At 46.4% G+C, this 23978-nt stretch overlaps 1 protein-coding gene across 9 annotated transcripts in view; it reads right to left on the reverse strand.

Moving 5' to 3' along the window:
• Nucleotides 1–23978, reverse strand: part of Rsu1 (Ras suppressor protein 1) — a 248280-nt gene that overhangs the window by 218717 nt on the left and 5585 nt on the right. The gene's annotated exons all lie outside the window — the stretch shown is intronic.

Here is a 23978-nt window from a genome sequence, read left to right on the forward strand (position 1 = left end):
CCATGTAAAAACTGTCCGCTGGGGCTGGGGATTTAGCTCAGTGGTAGAGCGCTTACCTAGGAAGCGCAAGGCCCTGGGTTCGGTCCCCAGCTCCGAAAAAAAGAACCAAAAAAAAAAAAAAAAAAACTGTCCGCTGAGCGTTAAACCAGATGAAGAGGTCCCGCAATCGATCGTGCAATTAGCACGGCGAGTTGAAGCCAATGAGATCCACGTCACAGGATGAAACATTACAAGGACCATTTAGCTTCACATGGCCACCTGGGTCAGCTGGCCTAGCTCGGACCATCCATATCAATACAGCATCCATCTCAATACGGCGTATCTCGGAAGGACTGTCCAAGACGGCAGAGAAACTTTGCCTAAGCGGAATAAAACCTTCATATCAAACTGGTATGAGCAGACCAGCAGTGTGTAGCCTCACTCCCACCCATCCTGGAATTCCTCTACGCACTGTTGCCAGGTTGGAGGTAAACCCTGTCCGGACCCTCCTCTAAACATGATTTAGTTGCCGTGTGGAAGTATTGACTTGGAATATTTAGTGCTTTCCAGTTTTCAGCCTTCTGAAGGAGAGTCTGTTTCCCCCATGATTACAATAGTTACCTAAGTATAAAGGAATAAAATGAACTGAGCGTAACAGTCGCAAACGGTGAGAGAAAGGGGGGTGGGGGGATGCTAACTTGCCACATTCCACTTCAGGTTCTAAAACTCTGCAGGGCACTCAGAGGTCTAAACTTATATTTATGTAAGAAACCAGTTTAAGCCTTCTTCCAATGTTCTGTCTCTGGGCACATTCTTTTAATGCCGTCGAAATTTTTGTTTAAAGGGATAATAAGAGCAGATCCCAGCAGGCTCCAAAGACAGAGAGTACACACTGCCCCAAAGCATAACCTTTGCTCTGATGTCTAATGGTCTGTTTTCATTTCAACACAATTTATGGAGAAGTTCAAAACACAAACAAAGGCAAACCCTCCTAGTCTGGTTCACTGAGACCTAGTTGACACCCGATAAACTTTAGGGAATACTGGGGTGACGCGAGGTCCTACAGGACCATCAAAACCAAAAAGTTAACCTGACATATCATGGCCAAATGTAACCTGAGCCCCCATCCAATAAACACACCATTTCTTTACAAGAAAGCATTCAACTACAAATCCACACCCATGGCCCTGCCAACCTGTTAATCTCAGAGTCTCTCTTGTCCTTGAATTCCACGGTCTTGGTTGATGTGTTAATAAAATGATAAGGAGAGGCGGATATGCTCTATGGAGGTGTGGTGAAGTTTGGGGAAGGGGGTACCTCCACTGGCCCATGTTGAGGCATCCCTTCCCCCGAGGACCAGCCACACATTGGTATAGTAGGGAATAGTTTATTCAGGGCATGGGGAGGGGAGTTAAGAGGGTAGTAGGGGCCGAGAAAAGGAGAGAGAGAGAGAGAGAGAGAGAGAGAGAGAGAGAGAGAGAGAGAGAGAGAGAGAGGAAGAAGAAGAAGGAAGAAGAGGAGGAGAAGGAGGAAGAGGAAGAGGAGGAAGAAGAGAAAGAGGAGGAGGAGGAGGAAGAAGAGAAAGAGGAGAAGGAGGAGGAGGAAGAGGAGAAAAAAGAGGAGGAGGAAAAGAGGAGGAAGAAGAGGAGGAGAAAGAGGAAGAGGAGGAAGAATGGCCAGCCATGGAGAGAAGGGAGAAGGGAATGAGGGTGGGGGAGAGCAAGGGAAGAGCAAGAGAGAACAAGAGAGCAAGAGAGTGAGGAGGGGGCAAGCAGCCTCTTTTATAGTGAGTGGTAACTGGAGCGGAGCTTAGACAGAATGCTAACATTGGTAATGGAAAGATTGCACGTCATATCATTTTGCATTGTGTCCTTACTATGGTTCAGATGAGTATCTGCCAAGCCCACATCTGCCTCCCACTCCAAAAGGTCCAAGTGTTAACGGCATTGTTCCCAGGATAGCAGTATCAGGGTCTGCTCTGGACCTTCATGAGGTCAAGGGAGTGAGTACAAGAAGGGAGCTATGGAGCTGGTCTCCCCATCACCTCCCCTATCTCCCTCTTTGGCTCCTGGCACTGAGGAGCGTTTACTCTAACACATGCTTCCACCCTAATGTAGAACCTTCACAAGAGAGCCAGACTGATGCGTCTACACAGTCTCGGACTTGAGCCTCCAGCACTGCGAGCCAAAAGAAACTTGCCTTGCTTTTGTAAGTGCCACTCATCAGGTAACCAGGCAAAGCCTCTGTGGATGCAGCACCCCTGCCTGGACCTTCCCAGTTTTTGATCCTCATTAGTTTGGCTATGCTTCTGTGACAGAAGCAGGAAACTAGCACGTTCACAATGTATCCTACCCTGCAGCCTGGGTGACAGTGTATCGACACAAGGGGTCAAACCGTGGGCACACAGTGCCACTGTTCCACAGTCCTTAATAACTAGTAAGCACGCCACGCCGGGGAGTACCGAAGTCTTGCCTCAGCAGAAGGAGGGTCTTGAGAAAGGCAGGAATGAGTCAGTGCTGACTCAATAATGACTCAGAGTCGGCAGTGGATGCAAGCTTCTAGTTCAGGTGCTCTCTCTGCTCCCTGAGGATTCTCAGTATTCCTTACTCTTCAACTGCAGCTTAAGCCTAATAGAGTAATTCCTTCTTCCTTCTCCTTTCGCTTTCCCTCTCCTCATGCATGCTGTTGCCTTCTCCCCTCTCAGAGAGCCTGAACCCAGTCTTGTATTTACTAAAGCTGCACCAGCAAGGCTTTGATCATTGCTAATAACGATCGAAAGTTCTTACATTTACATAAACTCTGAATCCCGGATCAATAGTCCCAGCCCCCATTTCCTTAGAGCAGAACCAAGCACAGGGCAAAAGCACATTTCCTTAAAGGTTTACACAGCCTGTTCTTCAGGGGGAGCTGGCCACAGCTCTTCCGGTTTTTTGGTACAGCAGACCGCAGTCTTCACTAACTGCTTTCATGTAAGAATAGAAAAAAATGGCAAATTCCTTAAGATTAAAATGATGCCTTAAAAATTTTTGAATTTATATAAATAAGACAGTAAGACAGCTCTCTCTAATATCTTCCCAGGCATTGCCAACTTCAGTTCTTCAATCGGCTATCTTTTAATTCTCTAATCTTTGACCCTTATCCTAGCAATTCCATAGCCCCATGTGCTCCCCTTACGATACTATTTACTCCTAAATCATATACAAATTCCCATATTTTCCATCCATACCCTTTCTTCCTGAGACTGCTCTAACTCTCTATCCTTGATGTCCCTAAGTTCGTCCTGGCTAATCAGTGCAGCCGTCATTGGACCGGAGGATACACGTGCTTTCTCATGTTTCCAAAATCAAGGCCAAGTCTGGCAACGAACCACTTCCGAAAAGGACCCTGTAGGCTTTTACGGCCCTTATGATTATATTGTCTAGATCCTTTCCCTTGACCCTGAAGGCCAAGCCTCATGACCTCATTCCCGAGAACCTCATCTGTTTCATTTACTATGGCGTGATTACCTCAGAGTAATGGGGGAAGCATATTCCCCAGAAAGAGAGGTTGAAAGTAGAGTAGTGAAAACAGGAGATCAACTTCGGGGCAACAGTGGGATCATGGGACCAACGGCCTGGAGATGCTCCAGGGGCAGGAACACAGCCCCTTACACAGCCATATGGGACCCTGTACTCTTTAAATCTCACAGAAGTTTAAACTTCTGTTGTTTTTTCAGTTCCCCAACTGAGGCAATTTCTCCTCTCACAAGACAACGTGCTAACGACTGCAGGCAATGTTCGTTCTAACAACCGTGGCCATGAGGAAAATCAAAAGCTGTCTATGTGATTTACATTAAGTATTTATTAGACAGCAATGGTTCCACTCACTGAAAATGTCTCCTGGAGCCTCGGGCCACAGAACTACAGCTACAGACTTAAGGTTGCCCATCACCGGTCAACCACGAAAGACGCTGAACTTACCAGGTGCTTACCCAGGAGCTCCTGGGACTAAAACTCCTCTCTCACACACCTCTTGACGGTTAACAACATGAAAACAGATATGTCCTATACCACGAACAAGTCTCCCTGGATCACTGTCCCGGCTCAGAGAGACGGAAGATAGAGTGCTTGTGTATGCTTGCTTTCTCCTGCGGACTCTTATAGCTTAGGCCTTTACTAAGGCCTCGCGGGAAACAGGCTCTAGGGACAGGATATGCACATCTCCATTTCTGTGAGAATAACCTTCTTCTCAAATCCCTCCTCTCAGCTTGGCTCCCTCCTCCTTTGACTCAGATGCTGACCTGTGCCTGGACCCTGGCTACTGTGTGGGTTAAGGTACCGGACACTGTAAGGTTGTCCTCATAAGCCCCCCTCACAAGCCCCCGCGTGCCACATTCCACCCTTGGTCACCCCTGAATGTTTCGGTTCAGTCCCACATGATGGCTCTAGGAGGAATTTGGGGAGAGGAAGGAGGTCAAGGTAGCCCAGAACTCTCCTGTAGTGTTTGAAAGGAATTGTCATGGCGTTCTCATGTGACTGGCTCTTACGATCTCAGGTGCCGTGGGAAAGCTCGCCCATTTTTCAGAGTAAGAGTTCAGATTTTCTTGTCTTCTAGATGAAGTGGTCCTCTGTTTCAGAGGTGGAGAAGTCTGACGAGACAGAAATCTCCCAAAACTCCCTTGTACCGAACATGTCTCGCAGACGAATCCGTTAAGATTATGTTCCACTTTAGGTGAGAGAAAATAACGAACAGCAGGATTTACGCTGGGCAGGGGCCTCTCTAGCACACACAGAAGCAGTCCGGAGGTCCCTTGGGTGCCCAAGCTTAGTGCCCCCACCTTCTATGGGCTAAATGTCTGTCCTCCTACAGGCGTGTGTTGAAGCAGTAAAAGTATTCGGAAGTGGGGCCTTCAGCAATTAGGCCGAGAAGATGAAGCTTCCTTGAATGGGAGGGGTATCCTGGGACAAAGAGACACAAGACAGACGGTTTCACCACATCCCTGCTGCTATGTCCAGCCAGTGAGGACCAGACAAGGCTGTGGCGACCTATAAACCAGGAGAGGAGCTCTCACCAGGCCCCAAATCTATTGGCGCCTGATGTCTCAACATGTCAGCTTTTGGGACTGTGAGGAATTTAACCCACACAGTCTATGGCTTAATATTTATTTTATAAATCCAAACTACTAACGGATACACCAAGATGCCAGATGACTAGATGACTAGCCGAGGTCCACCATCACACCACCGCTCCCCCTAGAAGAAGGAAGACAAAAGTAAGTCTTCCCTCAAGACACTTCTGAGAATCTGGACATGGTCTATCCTACTCAAGGGCATTTAGTACACATTACTACCTTCTGTAGAACAGGCTGGAAAATACACAATTAACTGCAACCACTAATTGGAAAAAAAAAAAAAGGCAGAGAGGTTTTACTACCAAGAAACAGCAAACAAAATCTGGCAGATAAATAGCAGTCTCTCACACTGACATCTGAATGTCACAGGAATCAATTCTGATTACAAAAGAAAATTGATAATTTTCCTCTCTCCTTCTGCCTTAATCTTTCCTAAGATGTCAACAAGTAACTAATTAGGAAGGGGAAATTTTTTTTTCTGTTCTTCTTAACGATGGGAGATGTTGACAGTGACAGATTTAATTGGGAGAAGCCAACTCTTTTCAATCACTTCGCCCTGTCCTTCTACCTACCACTTAGCAGGAAGAGAAACGCCAGCGCCGGGAAGTCGAGCTGTTTTCTGTAGCCCTAAGTGGCTGTTCCCCCTGACCGCACCGCTAGAATGTATTTCTTTTCTCGCTCACTATTGTTATAGGGCTCCAAGTCAAAGCAGGTGAGACGGAGAGAAATTAGAGCAGGAAAGAAAAACTTTATAAAAGAGCTTTGAGGAAAATGTTTAGGGGCAACAAAGGGCTGAAGGCTATGTCTGCAGGGAAGGCAGTTAGGTTGGACCGGATCAAGAGAAACCCGCCAAGCCTGTGACAGGAACAGACCCGGTGACGGGGACGTATTTATACAGCCGGCCACTCCCTACCACTTGGGAAAGGTGGGTTCATTGTGACTTTCCTATGACAACTGTGCGGCTAAAAGAGAAGAAAAGATTTGCCACAATAGAATGGGTTATTTCAGACTACAAAAGCCGCCCGTCAAATATGCCCAAGAAATGGAAACAGACTGTGTGCCCTGACCTGCTCCTGGTGCCTCGCTGACCATAATCACACCCGGGAAGGCCCTCTACTGTGTTAGGAACACCTCTAAGGGTGGGCTCTGCTATTCATAAGTTCCACCAGAACACTGGGAGCAAATTGCTAGCAAACCTCCAAAAGCGATATTCAAGTATGATTGCCCCAGTATTTGCAAGGGTCCGTATCAAAATTCAACCAAATTAATGGAAATGTGCCATCAGTTATGCGTTTCGGCTCCTCCATTATTCTTTCAACCTCTTTAAGTGGTGTTAAGGGGTGGGTATTGGAGCCAGCTTGGGAAGACCTGAGCGCACATACAGCGTTGGGCATGCGCACTGCCATGTTTGACATGCGCACTGCCATGACAAGGACCCCAGTGCCTCAGCCACAAGGGAATGGCAAAGTCTTCCTCTGGTCCCAGTGTGCATGTTAATAGTGTGCAGAAAATCACCCCCTGGATGTTCACAGCCTAAAGACTGAGATCAGCCTAGCCCGCCGCCACTTCTCCCACGGAGAGCCCTGCCCATCCGATCCCAGCTTTTCTGTCTCTGTGTGTTATCTCTTCATTCCCTCGCCCCTCCCAGTCAGGTTTCCAAATACCATCTCTGCAAGGATGTGGGAGACTGTGGACAGTTCTTGCCAATCAATAATCAAGAGTGGAGACAGACATAAGTGTCAGGCCAGCCTGGGCTACACAGTGAGTTCCACGTACATAGTGAGATCCTATATCGAAAAGGAAACAAAAGAACACGAGCTGGATGAACCATGGGACAGGAAATCAGACCAAAACAAACAGTGGGAAGCAAAATGACTGAACGGGAAGCATTTGAGGGAAGGTGGAGACAGGAAATGGCTGCTGGCACTGTGAGTGTTAACTGTTTATTTTATAGCCAAGAAGGGAATGGGCTGGAACATGCTGAAGAGTTGGTCAGATCGATAATTACACGGCAAAGACAATGCGGGGCTCACTTAGTCAGGCGCTCACTGGCTATTTACTGACCACACTAAGAACACCAGCCAATCATCTCTACTTCAGAGACTCACTTACAGTTTCTTAGAACTGGCGCTGAATGCCCATCCTGCTTAGCCTGAGATGGTCTCTGATGGCATCTGCTGCCCTAGAATGGTTGCCCGGTTTAAGAGGGGCTGAGAGAAAGGAGATCTGGATAGATAGGACGATCAAAGGATGTTCCTCATTGTAGGGTGACACGTGGTGGTGGAGCACACCTTCTATTCCCAGCAGAGGCAGGTAGACCTATGAGTTCAAGTTCGAGGCCAGCCTGGTCTACAGAGTGAGTATCATGTCAGCAAGGGCTACAGAGAAACCCAGTTGGGGGTGGGGTTAGGGAGATGGGGCGGGGGGTCTATGCTTTCAAAGAAGGACACCATGTAATGGAGTTGGCTCTGAGGAACATGTGGAAACAGAGGCAACGGAATCAAACAGAGGAGAGTGTGGAGATGCAATGTGGGTAAGGTTCAGAACTAGGAGGAGCTCAGTCAGGATTTCAATGCTGCAAATTCAGAGAAACAAACACTAACTAAAACCTCCTGGAAAGGCGGCTGAAGAGATGACGGAGTTGCTAAAATGCTTGCCACACGAACACAGGGACCCCTGCATCTAATGTTTGCACCCTAACATCAACATGATGTAACTGGAATGGCAGAGGCCGGCTAGAGATAGGCAGAACCCAGTTTTCAGCAATCAGTGAGCCCCAGCTTTGGTGAGAGGCCCTGCCTCAAGGAATAAGGTGATGAGTGATATGAAGTCACCTGACATCAGCCTCTGTTCTCCAATGTATGCACGCAGGAAACAAGCACACATACACTATCCTCCTACCCCGACACGCAAATAAAATCCTGGAAAAAGAATCACCATCTCCAGACACCCAGGAAAGCAGCTGTTGTTTACCAGGGTCTCAGCTTTTTCTTCTTCATCATCCTAACATAGACAGTTACAAGAAGAAAAACATCCGCAGGATGAAACCACCAAACCTAAGGCGATACTGTAGAGGTATTTCCAAAGAAGCCCCTCATATCTTAACGACGGGGCACACTAAGAACTGTGTGTACACTCCAAGGCTTTCCACTGGGGCACTAGGAAGCAAATGATTCCTTTGGGGCCCTTTACAGATGGGAGGGGAGTTCAAGCTTCACAGAATGGCATTTACATCTATAGAGAGGAATTCAAGGCTTGGAAACACACAAAGTGACACTGAACTTGAAGTGGTCGAAAATTCTGTCACTGGACAGAACTGGCCTTTATTGGCCCCCTCCCCCAGTGAAAATCCCTGTAATTGCGTTCACAATAATTCTGTTCATCTGGGAGGCTGTGTGGCTATAGCAAAAGCAACTGGGAGACGCTGTGATCATCAGAACATAAATGGCTTACTAGATCTTGGTGGCTCTTGTATAAAATGGAGTCTGATAGGCCAACAGCACACCTGCTTGGATATTCAACATGGTTACCTTGTTTTATAATAAGGCTGATCAATTCCACTGTGAACAGCAATATCATTCACAGATGAACATAGCGACTAACATGTTAAAGCAACCGGAGTTGTAAACTATTAAAGACAGACTGCTTTGAACTTTGCATAGAAGGTTATCCCAATAGCCTTCTCCATTTTGGTGTCCAGTGAGTTAGAGACTGTGACAGCCTTAAGTACCTTTGATTCGAAGATGCCACAAGGCCGTGGGATTGACTGGTTGTCAACACCAATGCTGTTCAACTTGAGTTTTACATCTCTGTGATGTGAGATTAAAACGCTATCATTTAACCAGGGCTGAAGTTATTTCGTCCCTAGTGGCAGAATACAGACCCAGCCCTTCTTAAGTTTGCAGGTTCTGGCAATATATTAAAATGAAGACAGACGGGTTGGGGATTTAGCTCAGTGGTAGAGCGCTTGCCTAGCAAGCGCAAGGCCCTGGGTTCGGTCCCCAGCTCCGAAAAAAAAAATTAAAAAAAGAAAAAAAGATTAAAGGGGTTGGGGATTTAGCTCAGTGGTAGAGCGCTTGCCTAGCAAGCACAAGGCCCTGGGTTCAGTCCCCAGCTCCGGAAAAAAAAAAAAAAAAATGAAGACAGACAATGAAATGTCCAATACTGAAATATAGCAGAAACGTGTTCATCAATGTACTCAGAATCATAAAAGTAATATTTATTTTGGATTTTGGTCATAGACTAAAATTAGATAAAAATCAGTGGGGTTGGGGATTTAGCTCAGTGGTAGAGCACTTGCCTAGCAAGCGCAAGGCCCTGGGTTCAGTCCCCAGCTCCGAAATAAGGAAAAAAAAGAAAAAAAAATCAGTGTGGTATGAAAGCTTTTCTTCATTTCATAGCTAATTATTATGCAAGTTTACAACCTCCTTACTAGTAAGTTTAAAGACAAAGAAAAAAACAACTTGGTTACCAATTTTTTTTGTTCTTTTTTTTCTTTTTTTTTATTTCTTCCATTTTTATTAAATTGAGTATTTCTTATTTACATTTCAAATGTTATTCCCTTTCCGGGTATCCTGACCATCAGCCTCCTAACCCCTCCCCTTCCCCTTCTATATGGGTGTTCCCCTCCCCATCCTCCCCTCATTACCGCCCTCCCCCCAAGAATCCCGTTCACTGGGGGTTTGGTCTTGGCAGGACCAAGGGCTTCCCCTTCCACTGGTGCCCCATTTTATAAAGGGTTTGTCTACTATGGTTATCTTGACTACATTCAACAAGAACACAGATTATTACCGGGGATAACTAAGTAAAATCATGGTGGTTCTTTCTGCTCTGGGAGTAGAGAAGACTCCATAAAAAGGTTTCCGAGAGCTTTGGGTTTGCCAGGACCTCAAACAACTCTCACTTATTCATGGTCTAAGCAGAAGAAGAACGAGAGGAAAGGGCGTTCTCCTCTTCTAGAGCTGTCATCCAGAAGGGACGCACCTGCAACTCTTGCTCCTGACAGCTTCTGGCTGCTGAACCTCCAGTCTCTGGGAATACGACACTAACCACTCCCCTTTCCCTGGTTCTCAGGCCTTCGGCCCTGGTCTGATTATACCAACCATGTTTCTAGTTTTCCAACTTGCAGATGGCAGGCCACGTGGTCTTCTACAACTTCCTAAGACGGCATTCATACTGAATCTCATCCTAAGTCTGTACACGTCTGATAGAACTGATCATTCCCATTGTTAGGGGAAGCCTGACTAATATACAGGTAAAGGAGAAACGTGCTCCTTAGAAGAGAAATGCCTAAAAAGAGGTTCAGTTAGGAGAAAACCAGAGTCCATGTAACTCCATATCTGCCCACCCACCTCCTATCTCCTCCTTTGATTCTTTTTCTTTTGTGTTGCTTATTTACGCCAACTAACTTTTTTTTTTAGCACAAACTGGTGTTTCATTTGTATAACATAAACATGTATTTTTAGAAACTATAGTTACTTTGTTGGTTAGTTTTTTTGGTCAAATTGACACAAAGTCAAGTCACCTGGGAAGAAGAAGAAGCCCGAAGTAGCGACAATGGCTACCCCAAGGGCTTGTCTGTGAGGCATTTTCCTTGATTACTAATTGATGCTGGAGGACCCAGCTTACCTTGGGCAATACCATCCCCAGGCAGCTGGGCCTGAAGGAGAGCCAGGGAGCGAGCCAGAGAACCAGCGGGTGAGCAGGGTGAGCAGTGTTCCTTGATGATTTCTGCTCCGGTTCCTGCCTGCAGTTACCTACCGCCTTGGCTCCCCTCCAACATGGACTGTAACCTGTAAGAATGAGTAACCCCTTCCTGTCCAAGTTTGCCTTTGGTCGTGGCGTTCTGCACCGTGAAAACGCAACAGGCCAGTTACAGAACACTAGAGCCAAAGGATTCTGTGTCTTGGTCATGTCTCATGGCTATAATCTAGTGCCATAAATGAAGTAGTTGAAAATAAAGAAAAAGGGAGGCTGTAAATTTGAAACAGAAATGGGAGAGGGTTCACAGGGTGCCTTTGAGAGAATGGGGGAATGACCTAATTATATTCCGATCTCAATTAAAACTAGCAAGAATTTATTTTTGCAATCGAGAACGTTCATGCTCAAAGAGATTGCAGACTGCATAATCCCATGGCTGGAGGCAGAAAGGCAAGGGTGTGTGTTGGGGGAAGGGACAAAGGGGCAGAAAGGCAAAGAGGGAAGGGGGAAGGGGACAAAGGGACAGAAAGGCAAGAGCAAGGGGACAAAGGGACCAGAGGAGAACCAATTCACTGTTCTAGCAGTGCTCTCTCAGGATGACTCGCACACTCTAGAGATGACAATGGCTGACTGGTGAAAGCCAGGAGCCTATTCACCTCTTTTTACCGCCTGTTTTTGGGACCCTGCCAACACATGGGAGTTTGTGGGGGACATACTCAACCCGTAGCATGTTTGAAATCTGAGAACACGAGACTAGTGGCTGCTTTTTTTTTCTCTCTCTCTTAAGAGTCCTGAGAGCACTGGAATCAGAGCCGAGAATACACCCTGGTTTCTCCCGGCTTCATCTTGAGTTTATTGTTTCTAAATCGGGAAAATAAATTCACACTTAGTCTTTATAAGACAGTAGGAAAATCTTACCATAATAAACGTAGTGTAAACGTGATTGGGGAAAAAAATCTATCTTGAAAAAAAAAAATGACAGTTCCACACAGGAAGAGAGCTGGAAGCAGGTAATCTCTAGTTCTAAACATCGTGAAGGTCACTTCCTAATGCCCTGAGACTGGAGGATTAAATCACTCGATTGCCCCGGAGCACAAATTCCTCATGTTAAAAAGGAAAGGCAGAACTAAAGTATTTGAATCTGTGACAGAAAACGAAGGAAAGAGAAGTTAACATCTATATATTAACAATGAAAATAATTAATTTTAATTGTTATAATTAAATTATTTTATCATTGCAATTAATAATTAAACCATTGAGAATTAAGATATCAGTTTGTAAATTAATGTTTGTATATCGTAATCCTGACCCAGGACGTCGATATGCTGTGTTGAGATAACAATACTGAGGGCTTACCAAACGTTAACCACAGGGAAGCAGAGGCCTAAGAATTGTTCACCTATTTCTCAGAGCAACCCTCTTCAGTAACAATCACATTACCTGCACTTCTCCCACATTCAGACAAGGAAAATGAGGCCAGGAGAAGTGACTTTTACTCATGGCTGCAGAGAGAGGCCTTCTCAAACTATCCAAAGGAGAAACGCGTTGGTTTCTAACCTGAACTGCCACCCCGCCAAATGCAACGTACAAATACGCCACCAACCGCACGCACGGTTCACTCAACTGTTTGTCATACAGAAAAAGAGAGCTTAGGTCCACTGGCGTGGTTTCCTGCTGACGTGAAGCCTCCTCGGGAACCCTCAGCACGGAGCCTTCTCAGGCCCTATGGAACCTCGCAGTCGCACATGCTGCTGCGTATGTGGGGACAGAGGCTTTTACCAGGTCTGATCCTGACATCTCCTCAGGGCTCTGGAGGCAGAGGCCCGAGGGATCTCTGTGAGTTCGAGGCCAGCCTGGTGTACAAAGCAAGTTCCGGGACATCCAGGGCTACACAGAGACACCCTGCCTCAAAAAAAAAAAAAAAAAACTTAAAAACAGAACAACAGCAACCAATACAAGATCTAAAGACAGATCATGGTCGCCGTTCAGTCGTTCTGTTCGGCTGTCGCAAACACATGAGTTAGCCTTCAGCTCGCGAGACCCACACTTCTCTCAGCTCCACCACGATGACATCAAGTACAAAGACACAGAGTGGGCCATGCAGGAGCATCTGGCAAACAGTAAGTTTGAGATAATTAATAAAAGATAATGTTAAGGTTTGAATATGAAATACCCAACACAGGTCCACGCGTTCAGTTACGTGGTTCCCAGTGGGCAGCGCTGTTTTGGAAAGCTGCGGACCTTTGAAGGAGATTGACCTTTGGGGACCAATTTCCCTTGGCTGTATCTCCTACTTTTCTGGTCCACCACACGGTGTAACCTCTTCTGTTGCCATGAACTCTCTCCTTCACCAGAGACTGAACGTTTTGAAGCTGTGGGGTAAAATATCTCTATCTTCTAAACATTTCTATTTTCTAAATATCTAAAGACGTTTCTGCTGCACACTTTGGGCATGGCAATGAGACATAATGAATTCAGACCGCATGAATGTCTATACGGAGCTCACTCCTTCAGTCGCTCTAGCGGGACTTGAAGAAACACGAAAAGAGTCAATTTAAGAGCTTGAGTCTCGTTTTCTCTAGAGAGGCTACAATGCTAACTGGGAAAGGGAGACGGCGAGGAGCACAGTGAAAGGATTCAGCCATTTTGTCTTACTTCCTGAAGCTCACCCCTCATCTGTAATGTTTTAGTGGGAAGTTGTACTACTTGGTGTAGGTGCCGATCAATACCCAGCTCACTCCCACAGCTTCTGGTGGGTGTGGTCTTGTGGGTACCTTGATTTAATAGATTCCAGACCTGGGAAAAAACACATTTCTGAAGTTTTAAGAAGCGTATTTGTGATGTTCTGTTACAACAGTCTCGGGAGTTTAATACAGTTGGGACTGTGATGGTTTGTATATGCTTGGCCCATGGAGTGGTACTGTTGGGAGGTGTGGCCTTGTTGGAGTGGGTGTGGCCTTGTTGGAGTAGGTGTGGCCTTGTTGGAGTGGGTGTGGCCTTGTTAGAGTGGGTGTGGCCTTGTTGGAGTAGGTGTGTCCCTTTGGGTATGGGCTTTAATACCCTTGCCTGTGAGCCAGTATTCTGCTAGCATCCTTCAGATGAAGATGTAGAAGCCTCAGCTCCTACTGCACCATGCCTGCCTGGATGCCGTCGTGTTCTTTCCTTGATGATAACGGACCGAACCTCTGAACCTGTGAGTCAGCCCCGATTAAACTTGTCATTTACATGAGTTGTCAAGGTCATGGTGTCTGTTCACAGCAGTACACCCTAACTAAGCCTGGGACTTACAAAGAAACGTTAAAATCTGAATGTGTGGTGTGTTAAAGAGCAATGGTCTATCTCATACGTGACTATGAAATAAGATTACCATCCGGCTTTGGACAGCAGTAACCTCTGCCAGAAGGAAATGGAAATGGACAGCACAAAGCGTAAAATATCCAGCGCCTTCACAGTGAATTCTTACTGATAGAAACTGAAGCAGGTGATCTAGGGCCCTTCTATACAGAGATACTCAGCTTAGCAAGTTCAGACTACCAAAGGCCAGCTATTTTCCCCAAGCTGCACACATGGGAACCCAGAAAGCAACTTAAATCCTAGTGAGCCGTGATGGTCAGGGATACATACTAGCTCACAATGGCTGCCTCAGACTCTGATGTAAAAGAAAACTGTGTTTTCTTCAAACCATCGCTCATGGGGCTCTTGTGTACAAAGCGTATTCTGGACACCAGTAACTTTAATCTCTCAGTAAATAGAGAGGAGCTTAGGAGACCTCGCTGCCGAGATCTGTGATATGGAGCAGGAGTTAGAGGGGATGGAGTATCAGGCCTGACTTGATGGGGGCAGGGATGACAGGGGGCCTGCAGTGGGGGGTGTCACAGGGTCTACAGTATGAGGGACGGCGAGGGACAGCATCAGCCACGTCCTGCCTCTGCTAGATTGAAAACAAAAGGAGAGTTGGCCCCAACAAAACAATACATCCCAAGGACTCTCAGTCTCCAAGTTCAAATACCCAGAGTATTGAGGGGGGATGGCTCAGTGGGTAAGGGTGCTTGCCACCAAGCAGAACACCTAGGCCCGATCTGCATGTTCAGGTACACACAGAGATAGGATGGCTCCTCTGGTAAAGTGCTCAACCACCAAACCTGAGGACCTGAGCGCAGTGCCTAGAACCCACACTATGAGAAAGAAAAGCGGGTTCAGCAGATAGTCCTGACCTCCATACCCACCACCCACTTTTGTGCATTCACGCACACACACACACACACACACACACACACACACATAAATATATCATTGTAATAGAACAAAGTTTAAAATCTACAGAGTTCAGTTTACCTAAGCAAACTCTACAAAAATCCAAACTACAGACAGACAGGGAAAATCCAAAGTCATGAATATCGATGACGTCAATGTGGCCGTAGGGAAGGGAAAACAGACTACTGTTCAACAAACCCCACGAGGGCCAAACAAACTCAGCAGAAGTCGCAGCCGTTGGAGAGGAGAAGGAGCAGCTGAATCGGAGGAGTGTCTACTCCCAAAGCGGAGGGCAGCCAGTTAGAGCTGAGGGTTGGGACAAGTCTACCCCATGGCCTAAAAGATGGCCACCATGGGCTTCCTGCCAAGACAGGGCCTACAAAAGGACCAGAGAAGTGGAAATTCTAGGGACCCTGTAGAGGTTAGGTACAGACATGGAAGGAAGGCCGAGCAGGATTATCTATGAAGGAGCTGTTATGTGTTTGGAAACAACAGAAGGTGCAAATTTCTAATAGTAAAACAAACTTGAAATAGGAAAAAAAACTGAAATGAAAGCAAAACTCATTAATTTATTAAAGTGAAATACAGGACAGAATACAGAAATAGTATTTCTTGGGCAAGGAATGCTGGCTGGACAGAATAAAGCAGGGAATGTAAGCTGTCTTAGTTAGGGTTTTACTGCTGTGAACAGACACCATGACCAAGGCAACTCTTGTAAGGACAACATTTAACTGGGGCTGGCTTGCAGGTTCAGAGGTTCAGTCCAGTACCATCAAGGTGGGAGCAGGGCAGCGTCCAGGCAGGCATGGCACAGGAGGGTCTCTGCATCTTCATCTGGAGGCTGCTAGGAGATACCTGACTTCCAGGCAGCTAGGACAAGGGTACTAAGGGCCACACCCACAGTGGCACACCTACTCCAACAGAGCCACACTTCCAAATAGTGCCACTCCCTGGCCCAAGCATGTATGAACCATCACGTGAGCTGAGCACACATTGCCTACATGTACTGCTTCCTGCTTTTCCACCCTGGACACCGTGTACTCACTGCTTCAGGCTCGAGGCCACCTGTACAGTGAGCCAGAGCAAACCCTTCTCCCTTGACTTGCTTTTATCTGGGTATATTATCTAGAATAACTAGATAATAATGTGAACGTGGGCAACAGTACCTATAACAACACAGCCTAGAAAGAAGCAAGTCTTACTTTTCGATGCAAAACCTGATCCCGGCACCACATCTGGGCCTGCATAGTTCTTGGTCTGGGGTGTAGACCGTACTCCGTGGTCTCAGTAATTCCCCGGTGACACTGTCAGCTAGGCAGCCATGTTTGGAAGTCTCCCGAGGCCTATCAGATGGGTGCATTAGTGCAACGCTTCCCGGAGAGGGATCTGAGACATGAAAGGGCTTGCTTGGAAGGGGGCAGTGTTCTAGGAAGTACCTTGGTTGATCTGGTTGGTGCCGCTTTTAAAGCCCGCTGCATGTTAAGAGTGCTCCTTGTGGGTCAACCGTACACTTCTCAGACACTGCCCCTGTTTTGGTAATCCTTGCTTTGTGTTTTCAAAAGCATATGGGTGCACGTTCCACCCCCCCAGCAATTTGCTTCTTGGTATTTAACCAACAGAAGTGCATGCATATGTTCGCCAAACTGTATCTCCATATGCTCACAGCACCAGTTTATAACAGCCCTACCTGGAAAATACCTGTCTTAGGTAGCTTTCTGCTACTGTACTAATGCAGCACAGACTAGAATAGACTGGTTTGGGTTTACATTCTGGAGGTTTCGCTCCAGGCTGCTGGACCCTTGAGGTGGTTTGAATAAAAATGGCCCCCAGGAGGTACAGCCTTGTTGGCGGAAGTGTATCTTGGGGTAGGGTGTATAGGGGAGGGAGCTTTGAAAGCGCCAGGGCAAGTCTTTTTTATCTGCTGCCTACTGATGCAGGATGTAGCTCTCAGCTACTGCTCCAGGGCCAAACATGCCATTGCCATACCCTCCCTCCCCCCTACACACTAATCCCCACCTTCCCACCCCCACCCCCCATGATGATCTTGGCAACTGTAAGCAAGCTCCCAATTAAATGCTTACTTTTACAAGAGTTGCTGTTGGGGGTGGGGTGCTGAAGAGATCGCTCAGCGGTGAAGAGCACTGGTTGCTTCCTCTGAGGACCCAGGTTCAGTTCCCAGCACCCACATGGCAGCCCACAACTATCTCTGATTCCAGTCTCAGGGAAGAATCTGACACCTTCACACAGACATACAAGCAAGTAAAACACCAGTGCACATAAAACAAAAATAAATAAATAATTAAAAAAAAATACTTATCTTGGGTCAACTGAACAGTAGAACTCGAACCAAGACAGCACTGTGGCTTTGAGGCTGAAGGTAACCTGCTGATTTCCCGGGTGCAGGGGTTAGGGATCCTGTGTCAGCTCTGCCACAGGGCATGGCTGTCCCAGGAGACAGGACTCAGGAAGTTTGACCACGCTCACCCCACACCACCACAGGGCAGGTGTCTGGCTGCAGGGAAGCCTCCGGACACCGCTCCCGGGTAGGGAAGCGCCGTATGAGGTGCACGGGAGGGAGGGGGTGAGGTGGGGGAGGGCTGAAAGCACAAGCAGAGAGGGTGAGACGCTAAATTCCCCTGAAAGGGCGTGCCCCGTGACTGCCTCCCTTAGCGTCTACTTGCATCTTAAAGTTTCTACCACTTCCCCAAAGCACCAAGACAGGAATTAAACCTCTTGGGGATATTTCAAGTCTAAACCAGAGCACCGCTCAAACGCCCATCAGTGGTGGGCCGGATGAATGGTGCCTAGCATCTACAGCCAACTGCACGCAAATGAGCATCGCAGGCAGAGAGCGGAACTGGAGAGCCCTGACGCTGAAGCACGGGCTACACTACCCTCCACCGTTTTTTACAACAGTGTACACAAGAATGGGCAGCACTGGCCTATGCTTCTGAAGTTGGGAGACCGTCTTCCCTGAGGGGACGGTGCGTGGGAGGGGCTCCTGAGGTGTTGCCAAGGTGCCATCCTTTGTTGTGAGCATCGGAGTGGCACTGCTCTGCACTCTCTGCACGCAGAGAACACGGAGAAGCCCTCCACCGAGTGTGTGCAAAGGAATTTATTTTAAAAGGCATGTGCAAATGTTTGGGGGAAGGAGTTCCAATGCCCCCAGCTCAGGTGGTGTGAGCAGGGATGGCGTCCACGAACGCGTTCCTAAATGAATAGGAAGCCACTAGCCCAACGATGCGGGAGTCATGGCTTCCAGAACGTAAGCATCTCAATTACGATTTATCTCTGTCTCCTCCACAGGGTTTGTAGTAACCTGTCATTGGAGTTTGGAACGGGGAACTAGAGGACGCCCAGAATGTGGCTCCTGACATCTGGCGGCCTGGAGTCCATTCCTCCATCTACCGCAGACTGCCTGTGACGTCGCTTGCTTACCGTGCACCCCAAGCCGTTTACGGGATCGCCATTATCACCATGTGGGCCACGAGTTTAAAATGCAGTGGCTAAGCGCGTTACACGGCTGTATGTGATAAATGTGTCAATACACTCTACAACGCCTAGTATGGTGATTCGTGCCTGTGATGGGAGTACCCAGGGGAAGCTGCTGGAAAAACATGAGGCACAGGCCATCATGGCTGTGTGAGGAGGCTAGGGATACGGATCACACACACAGACACACAGACACACACACACACAGACACACACACACACACACACACACTCACACACACACACTCACACACACACACTCACACACACACTCACACACACACTCACACACACAGACACACACACACAGACACACAGACACACACACAGACACACACACTCACACACACTCACACACTCACACACACACTCAAACACACACACACACACACACAGACACACACACTCTCTCACACACACACACACTCACACACACACACACACACACGAGATCCACATGCATACATACACATATATGTGTATGTGACATGTTATTTTCTTAACAAAGTGCACAGTTTGTAGGAAACCAACACAGTCTGTTAATTAAATACATCCAATTTGCCCTGAAGACTTAAACATGCAAAGCTAAGAAGGAGACAGTGCGTTGGAGGCTGACCACTTGGTACTTGGAAGTAGCTAGTGTGCTCTTCCCTGGGTTGGGGACCTTTCTCCCATTCTCAGCTCCCTCACTGCCTGCAGTATTTGCTTGTGGATGAGGGCCTGGGCCTTCGCTTCCCATGTTTGCAAGTTTCCTTGTTTAGCTCAGATCCAGGCAGTCATAGTGGGGAACCTTTGTGGGTGTAGCTTCTGACTTTACTAAGAGACAGTCTCATAGTGATTCCTCTAGCTCTTAGACCCTTTCTGCCCCCTCTTCCTCGATGATCGACAAGGGTTCAGCAGTCATATGGTAGATGGACAGCTCTGAAGACCTGCGTACAAGTAACATTCTACAAACTGAGCAGGTTGTCCTAAGTATGCATTCAGAAATATGAATATATATGCATATACATCATATATGTACATGTATGTAAGAATAAATGAAAACGGAGGCCATAAATTTGAAGAAAAGCAAGAAGGTATCTGTGGGAGGGTTGGAAGAAGGGGAAAGGGAAATAATAATATTGTAATCTCAACGAGAACGGAAAAATAATTTTAAAATAATAAAAATGTATTGGCATAGGAAAACTGTCAAAGCTGTCAATCATTATTAGAATCTATATAATAATCTCTGAGAAACTGAGAAAACAAATTCCCTTACCCGTGAGATACCGGGTCTAATGACACACATACCACTCCTTTCACCCTGTTCTTCCTTAACACTAAAGAATCCAGAGGAGCCTGTAGGAACAGAAAGATCTTCAAGAGCAGTGCTACTCAACCTTCCTAATGCTGCGACACTCTAGTGCCGTTCCTCATGGTGTGGTGACCCCAAGCATAAAATTAATTTCGTTGCTGCTTCACCACTGTAATCATGCTACTGTTATGAATCGTAACGTAAATATTCCTGTTTTCCGGTGGTCTCGGGTGACCCCGTGAAAGAGCCATTGGGCCCCCAAAGGGTTTGAGAGCTGCCCCCCAGGTTGAGAACCACTGCTCCAGAGCCACAGGTCATTATGACTTGCTGTCGTTGTGATTTATTTTGCCAGCACAGGAACCAGCGTCTCCCCAGCCCAGTCTTTTTCTAGCACCGGAACGTGAAGAGTGCCACAAGTTAATGAATTAAGATGTACAACAGAAAAGTCAGCACACGATAAATAACTAAACAAATGACAGATCCCACACGTGGTCCCCAAACTCTGTGAGGACTATTGGGTTCTTAGGAAACCCCCAAAGAAGGGTGAGGGTGAGGGCGGGCCAGCGAGCTCTGGTCAGATGTATGCTAGCCTGCTCCTGTGTTTTCATCAAGGCTCAGCCTAAACGTCTAAGCTGACAGGAGGCACACCTCTTACAAGCCTAATGCTGTGTTTGAAGGAATTATGAAACGGAGCCACGAATGGTAAGGCAGGCCTCTAATCTCGGTCTCCGCGGAGGCTGAGGCAGAGCAAAGTTCAAGTTCTATCTGGGTGAGAGTAAATCCAAGCCACTGAGGGTACTTACTGAGAGTCTATCTTAAAAATAAAAAAACCTGAAACTGACTACGGCTATATTCAACGGCAGAGTGCAAGGGGTCACAAGTTCAACTACCAATAGCCCTAGTCCCCTCACCCAACCCAAAAAAAGAATACTTTTTAAGAGAGGAAGAACATAAACCTGGGTGGGTGGGGGAGGGGCAGATCTAAGTGCGCAGAATCAAAGAGAAATGGCACCGGCGACACTGAGATGCTAACTTTGATTCCACCACTGGTGCAATGCTGCTGTGAGCACAGACGCTCGCTCGCTTATCCACAGAAGTCGGGCAAAGATCACCTGCACCCAGTGGTGACAGGAACACAAGAGCTCTCGAGAACCCTCCAGTACCGATGGCATAAACGACCTCATGTGCCCCAGGTCCACGTCTGAGTTCGGATCTCCAGGTCCCTGGAATGGAGCCATTTGCAGAGACGGTCTTTACAGAGTTACGCGACTCAGAATGTGTTGCTTGGATAGACACTGATCCTGGCTGACCGCTGTCCTTAAGAGAAGAGGATGCTGGACAGACACCGGGATTGTACCCAGTCAGGACAAGGGAAGAAGACCTACGAGTGAGGGACCCTGCTACCCTTATATCTAGGACTTCTATGGGAAACTGCGCCTCTGTTTACGGAAACCAGCCTTTGGCATTTTGTTAGAGTAGCGCTAGAAATTAAGAAAACAGAAGAATATTGTTAAGGAATTAGTCCTTGATTAATATTAAGAGATTAATTAATTATATTACTATATTTATATACTACATACGATACACATATGCATTTATTATGCTATATAATATTGTTTATGATATATTAATATGTGTAATTATATATTATATGAATATATTTTATTAATATATTTATAAGTGTATTGTATGTAATATAGTATATATAAAATAATATTTTTATGTATTATATAAGATACAGTTAATGTCGGGGTTGGGGATTTAGCTCAGTGGTAGAGCGCTTGCCTAGGAAGCGCAAGGCCCTGGGTTCGGTCCCCAGCTCCGAAAAAAAGAACAAAAAAAAAAAAAAAAAGATACAGTTAATGTCTTTAGAAAATATTAAGAAAAAGTAGCATTTTTCCCTTTTGACCTTTCCAACATTTTAAATCCAGATTACCATTTTCCATGATTAAACATCACACAGCCATGAAACTGAAGAGTCTACCAGAGCCTGCACTCAAGAACTTGTTTTGAGAAGACTTGAAAGGCACCAATGTGAAAGAAGTTTCAGACCAAAATGTTAAGCATGGGTGAGATCCTTCTCACCTGTGAGGTGACACAGGTCATGTGCCATTAGGTGGTTGGCCTCAGTACAAAAAGGAGACAGGAGAAGCTTTCAAAGTCACTGGGAAGGCAGCGGTCTCCAGAGGATGCAATACATTTTATAAGCGGCTCAACCCTGACCTCTACTGGTCAAACTGTGACATAGCCAGACCATGCCTCAGCTCACTCTTCTGCTTTAAAAAGTCAAAAAAAAAAAAAAAAAAAAAAAAAAACCTATCAACCTGTGCAAACTCTCTATTCAAAGACGCAGGAGGCCTTCTTCTGCATGAAGTCACTGTCAGCGTTCTCAGGGTCTTAGAAGATCTCTCAAACAGAGACAAAGCTTTCTCTTGGACAAGCACAGAAATGCGTCAAAGGCGATTTTAAGCCGTTACACCAGCTCTGACACAGACTCACAGTCTCATAACAATTGGTCCAACAGCAAAGCAGTGAGTGGCGTGGTGCCTTTTGGGGAATCAGCTTTATGATCCAGTGCTACACCTTGCAGTCATAATGCAGCAATATTAACTTAGCGCTGGATAAAGACGCGACATTAAGGAAATCTCTAACAGTAGTGCCTGGCATGAAAAACGCCTTCAGTCAGTAGCTGCCACATGATACATGGCATGTTAACTAACTGTCAAAACCTGACAAGTTTTTAAAGAGCATTTGCTACTCTCAACAGAGCCCAAGCCACAAACACATCATAGGTAAAGTCCAGCGGATGCCTCACCATGCCCTATCCATTCCTGGTCCACTGAGCTCTGGACCTGTCAGTTTGAGGACCGTGGCACACTATATGAGCCCTCGGACTTCCGGGGACTCTGAATAAGGTGGGGAGTGGGGCAGTGAGTGCCAGGGAGGTGAGAAACTGAGAGCAGTCAGTGAGCAGAGAACTCCAGACTGCACCAACCGTCAGGCTTCCACATCATAAACACTGCTGTGCACTTCATGCAGTCACAGAAGCTCGGGATGCTGAGATGACTCAGTCCATAGTGGCATCTCCCTTCAAGCCCGAAGCCCTGAGTTCGGTTCCCAGCATTTGCATGGTAGGAGGCAAGAACCTGACTCCAGCATGTTGACCTTTGACCTCCCAATGGATGCTGCGACACACATACACCACGTGTGTATACACACAGAGACACACGCACGTGAAGAAATTTGTCAGTGTGGTGTTATTCAGAGGATGTTAGCTATGACATGTCTATGGCTCAGGTTTTGTAGAAAAAAATCACAAAGGCGCCTTAAACCTGGCAACTTTCCAAACGTTAGTCAAAATGTCATGCCACAGTGCGGCATGATGGCATACGGGGCGGCTGAAGCAGGGGAATCACAGCTCAGATCCAGCCTGGGCTCCACAATCTGTTTACAAAACCAAAGGCCAAGTGGAGTCCAAGAACCAGACACTTAAAAAGCAGGAAATGCCACTGCTCGTCCTGTCATTCCAAAACGGTCAGACCTATTCATTATCTTCATCCCTCGTCTCGATAAGACGTTTGCAGTATTTGATGGATGTAAAACAAAACAATAAAAAGACTCAAAATAAAGAAACAATAAACAAACAAACAAACACATAAATTAATAAAAAAGAAATCCAGAAGTTGGGGGGTTGGGGATTTAGCTCAGTGGTAAAGCGCTTGCCTAGCAAGCGCAAGGCCCTGGGTTCGGTCCCCAGCTCCGAAAAAAGAAAAAACAACAACAACAACAAAAAAAAAAAAAAAAAATCCAGAAGTTGCAGCTTGTCCCTGATGGCTGCAAACTATTCCCACTCTAGAAAATTCGAGAGAAACCTCCATAGACGGGACACAGCTGATTTACTGTATCTAAAACATATATATATTATATATATATGATATATATCATATATCATATATAACACACATATATAACACATATATATAAAATATATATACAAAAATTTTAAGAACCGAACCTCGAGAAAACAACCCAATTTTAAAAAGATGGGGTACAGGACTAGGCAAAGAATTCTCAAAAGACAAACAGAAACGGCTGAGAAACTCCTAAAGAAACGTTCACCACCCTTAGCCACCAGGGGAATCGCAAATT

The sequence above is a fragment of the Rattus norvegicus genome, chromosome 17 (genome assembly GCF_036323735.1).
Source record: "Rattus norvegicus strain BN/NHsdMcwi chromosome 17, GRCr8, whole genome shotgun sequence".
NCBI lineage: Eukaryota > Metazoa > Chordata > Mammalia > Rodentia > Muridae > Rattus > Rattus norvegicus.